Source organism: Xylocopa sonorina, unplaced genomic scaffold (assembly GCF_050948175.1).
Source record: "Xylocopa sonorina isolate GNS202 unplaced genomic scaffold, iyXylSono1_principal scaffold0031, whole genome shotgun sequence".
Taxonomy (NCBI): domain Eukaryota; kingdom Metazoa; phylum Arthropoda; class Insecta; order Hymenoptera; family Apidae; genus Xylocopa; species Xylocopa sonorina.
In genome coordinates this window covers 396,759-402,674 of record NW_027490102.1, presented here as the reverse complement: position 1 = coordinate 402,674, position 5,916 = coordinate 396,759, and positions in this window count along the sequence as shown.

Below are 5,916 nucleotides of genomic sequence, written 5' to 3'. Positions count from 1 at the left end.
TCTTGAAACGAAATATCGCATCCCATTTCTATGTTTTATGATAAGATATAATATTCATTGCGGAGTGTCATGTATACTTCGTATTCACTTCAAAAGAATGCAAATGCGACTCTTCCTTGCTAGGAAGTAGCGCTTGCAGATGTCTACGTATCGAAGCAATAGGGAACTAATGCTTCTTAAAACGAGATATCGCATCTCATTTCTATGTTTTATGATAAGATATAATATTCATTGTGCAGTGTTACGTATACCCCGTATTCACTTCAAAAGAATATAAATGCGACACTTCCTTGCTAGGAAATAGCGTTTGCAGATGTCTACGTATCGTAGCAATAGAGTTCTAATGCTTCTCAAAACGCGATATCGCAACTCAGTTCTATGAATCATGATAAGACGTAATATTCATTGCGAAGTGTCTTGTATACGTCGCATACACTTCAAATGAATGTAAATGCGACACTTCCTTGCTAGGATATAGCGATGGCAGATGTCTACGTATCGAAGCAACAGGTTTCTAATGCTTCTTAAAACGTGATATCGCATCTCATTTCTATGTTTCATGATAAGATATAATATTCATTGCGATGTGGCTTGTATACCTCGCATACACTTCAACAGAATGTAAATGCGATACTTCCTTGCTAGGAAATGGCGTTTGCAGATGTCTCCGTATTCAAGCAATAGAGATCTAATTCTTCTTAAATCGCGATATCGCATTTCATTCCTATGATTCGTTATATGGTATAATATTCATTGTGGAGTGTTACGTATACCTCGTATTCACTTTAAAAGAATGTAAATGCGACACTCCCTTGAGATTAAATAGCGTTTGCAGATGTCTACGTATCGTAGCAATATAGTTCTGATGCTTCTTAAATTACGATAACGCATCTCCTTTCTATGTTTCATGATAAGATATAATATTCATTGTGGAGTGTTATGTATACCTCGTATTCACTTCAAAAAAATGTAAATGCGACACATCCTAGCTAGGAAATAGCGTTTGCAGATGTCTACGTATCGTAGGAATAGAGTTCTAATGCTTCTCAAAACGCGACAGCGCATCTCATTTCTATGTTTCATGAAAAGGTATAATATTCATAGCGACGTGTCATGTATACCTCATATTAACTTCAAAAGAATGTGAATGCGACACATCCCTGCAAGGAAATAGCGTTTGCTGATGTCTACGTATCGAAGCAATAGAGTTCTAATGCTTCTTAAATCGCGGTATCGCATCTCATTTCTATGTTTCATGTTAAGATATAATATTCATTGTGCAGTGTTATGTATACCTCGCATACACTTCAAATGAATGTAACTGCGACACTTCCTTGCTGGGAAATAGCGTTTCCAGATGTCTACGTATCGAAACAATAGAGTTCTAATGCTTCTTAAAACGAGATGTCGCATCTCATTTCTATGTTTCATGATAAGATATAATATTCATTGCGAAGTGTCAAGTATACACCGTATGCGCTTCAAAAGAATGTAACTGCGACACTTCCTTGCTAGGAAATAGCGTTTGCAGATGTCTACGTATCGTAGCAATAGTGTTCTAATGCTTCTTAAAACGCGATATCACATCACATATACATGTTTCATGATAAGATATAATATTCATTGCGAAGTGTCATGTATACCTCGTATTCACTTCAAAAGAATGTAATTGCGACACTTCCTTGCTAGGAAATAGCGTCTGCAGATATCTACGTATCGAAGCAATAGAGTTCTAATGCTTCTTAAAACGCCATATCGCATCTCATTTCTATGATTTATGATAAAATATAATATTCGTTGCGGAGTGTCAAGTGTAACTCGTATTCACTTCAGAAGAATGTAAGTCTGACACTCCCTTGCTAGGAAATAGCGTTGGCAGATGTCTACGTATCGAAGCAATAGAGTACTAATGCTTCTTAAAAGGCGATATCGCATCTCATTCCAATGTTTCATTATAAGATATAATATTCATTGTGGGGTATTATGCGTACCTCGTATTCACTTCAAAAGAATGCAAATGCGACACTGCCTTGCTAGGAAATAGCGTATGCAGATGTCTACGTATCGAAGCAATAGAGTTCTGACGCTTCTTAAATGAGATGTCGCATCTCATTTCTATGTTTCATGATAAGATATAATATTAATTGTGAAGTGTATTGTATTCCTCGTATTCACCTCAAAATAATGTAAATGCGACACTTCCTTGCTAGGAATTAGCGTTTGCTAATGTCTACGTATCGTAGCATTAGACTTCTAATGCTTCTCAGAACGCCATATCGCATCTTATTTCTATGTTTCATGATACGATAAAATATTCATTGTGCAGTGTTATGTATACATCGTATTCTCTCCAGAAGAATGTAAATGCGACACTACCTTGCAAGGAAATAGCGTTTGCAGATGTCTAGGTATCCTAGCAATAGGGTTCTAATGCTTCTTAAAACGCGATATAGCATCTCATTTCTATGTCTCATGATAAAATATAATATTCATTGCGAAATGTTATGAATTCCCCGTATTCACTTCAATTGAATGTAAATGCGATACTTCCTTGCTAGGTAATAGCTTTTGCAGTTGTCTACGTGTCGTAGCAATAGGGTTCTAATGCTTCTTAAAACGCGATGTTGCATCTCATTTATATGTTTCATGATAAGATATAATATTCATTGCGAAGGGTTATGTATTCCTCGTCTGCACTTAAAAGAATGTAAATGCGTCACTTCCTTCCTAGGAAATAGCGTTTCCAGATGTCTACGTAGCGAAGCAATAGAGTTCTAATGCTTCTTCAAACGATATATCGCATCTCAATTCTATGTTTTATGATAAGATATAACATTCATTGTGGAGTGTTATGTATTCCTCGTATTCACTTCAGACGAATTTAAATGCGACACTTCCTTGCCATAAAATATCTTTTGCAGATGTCTACGCATCGCAGCAATAGAGTTCTGATGCTTCTTAAATCGCGATACCGCATCTCATTTCTATATTTCGTGACAAGATATAACATTATTTGCGAAGAGTCATGTATACCTCGCAAAGACTTCAAATGAATGTAAATGCGACACTCCCTTGATAGGAAATAGCGTTTGCAGATGTCTACGTATCGAAGCAATGGAGTTCTAATGCTCCTAGAACGGCGATATCGCATCTCATTTCTATGTTTCATGATAAGATATAATATTAATTGCGAAGTGTCATGTATACCTCGTATTCACTTCAAAATAATGTAAATGCGACACTTCCTTGCTAGGAAATAGCGTTTCCAGATGTCTACTTATCGTAGCAATAGAGCTCTAATGCTTCTTAAAACGCAATACCGCACCTCACTTCTATGTTTCATGATGATATAATATTCATTGCCACGTGTCATGTATACCTCGCATTCACTTCAAAAGAATGTAAATGCGACACTTCCTTGCTAGGAAATAGCGTTTCCAGATGTCTACGTATAGAAACAATAGGGTACTAACGCTTATTAAAACGAGACTTCGCATCTCATTTCTTTGTTTCATGATAAGATATAATATTCATTGTGAAGTGTCATGTATACCTCGTATTCACTTCAAAAGTATGTAAATGTGACACTTCCTTGCAAGGAAATAGCGTTTGCAGATGTCTACTTATCGTAGCAAAAGAGTTCTAATGCTTCTTAAAGCGCCATATCGCACCACATTTCTATGTTTCATGATAAGATATAATATTCATTGTGGTGTGTTATGTATACCTCGTGTTCACTTCAAAAGATTGTACATGCGACACTTCCTTGCTAGGAAATAGTGTTTGCAGATATCTACGTATCGAAGTAATAGAGTTCTAATGCTTCTTAAATCGTCATATCGCATTTCATTTCTATGTTTCATGATAAGATATAATATTCATTGTGGTGTGTCATGTATACCTCGTATTCACTTCAAGAGAATATAAATGTGACACTCCCTTGCTAGGAAATAGCGTTAGCAGATGTCTACGTATCGTAGCATTATTGTTCAAAATCAGCTCAAAACGCGATGTCGCATCTCATTTCTCTGTTTCATGATAAGATATAATATTCATTGCGAAGTGTCTTGAATACCTCGCATACACTTCAAATGAATATAAATGCGACACTTCCTTGCTAGGAAATAGCGTCTACAGATATCGACGTATCGTAGCAACAGAGTTCTGATGCTACTTAAAACGCGATATCGCATCTCATTTCTATGTTTCATTATAAGATATAATATTCATTATGGAGTGTCATGTATACCTCGCATACACTTCAAATGAATGTAAAAGCGACACTTCCTTGCTAGGAAGTAGCGTTTGCACGTGTCTACGTATCGAAGCAACAGAGTTCCAATGCTTCTTAAAATGAGATATCGCATCTCATTTCTATGTTTCATGATAAGATATAATATTCATTGTGCAGTGATATGTATACACCGTATTCACATAAAAAGAATGTAAATACGACACTTCTGGCTAGGAAATAGCGTTTGCAGATGTCTAGGTATCGTAGCAAAAGAGTTCTAATGCTTCTCAAAACGCGATATCGCATCTCAATTCTATGTTTCATGATAGGATATAATATTCATTGTGGAGTGTTACGTATACCTCGCACTCACTTCAAAGGAATGTAAATGCGACACTTCCTTGTTACGAAATAGCGTCTGCAGATGTCTACGTATCGTAGCAATAGAGTTCTAATGCTTCTTAAATCGCCATATCGCATCTCATTTCTATGTTTCACGATAATATATAATATTCATTGTGCAGTGTTATGTATACCCCGTATTCACACCAAAAGAATGTAAATACGACACTTCCTTGCTAGGAAGTAGCATTTGCAGGTGTCTACGTATCGAAGCAGTAGAGTTATAGTGCTTTTTAAATCGCCATATCGCATCTCATTTCTATGTTTCATGATAAGATATAATATTTATTGCGGAGTGTTATGTATACCTCGTATTCACTTCAAAAGGTTGTAAGTGCGTCACTTCCTTGCTAGGAAATAGCGTCTGCAAATATCTACGTAGCAATAGAATACTAATGCTTCTTAAAACGAGATATAGCTTCTCATATCTATGTTTCATGATAAGATATAATATTCATTGCGAAGTGGATTATATACCTCGCATACACTTCAAAAGAATGTGAATGCGACACTTCCTTGCTAGGAAGTAGCGTTTGCAGATGGCTACGTATCGTAGCATTATAGATCAAAATTATCTCAAAACGCGATGTCGCATCTCATTTCTCTGTTTCATGATAAGTTATAATATTCATTGCGTAGTGTCATGTATACTTCGTATTCACTTCAAAAGAATGTAAATGCCACGCATCCTTGCTAGGAAGTAGCGTTTGCAGATGCCTGTGTATCGAAGCAGTAGTTTTCCAATGCTTCTTAAATCGCGATATCGCACCTAAATTCTACGTTACATGATAAGATATAATATTCATTGTGCAGTGCTATGTATATCTCATCTACACTTCAAATGAATGTAAATGCGGCACTTCCTTGCTAGGAAGTAGCGTTTGCAGGTGTCTACGTATCGAAGCAATAGAGTTCTAACGCTTTTTAAATCGCCATATCGCATCTCATTTCTATGTTTTATGATAAGATACAATATTCATTGCGGAATGTCATGTATACTTCGGATTCACTTCGAACGAATGTAAATGCGACACTTCCTTGCTAGGAAATAGCGTTTACAGATGTCTACGTATCGAAGCAATAGTGTTCTAATGCTTCTTAAATCGCCTTATCGCATCTCACTTCTTCGTTTCATCATAAGATATAATATTCATTGTGCAGTGTTACGTATATCTCGCCTACACTTCAAATGAATGTAAATGCGACACGTCCTTGCTAGGAAGTGGCGTTTGCAGATGTCTACGTATCGAAGCAATAGTGTTCTAATGCTTCTTAAATCG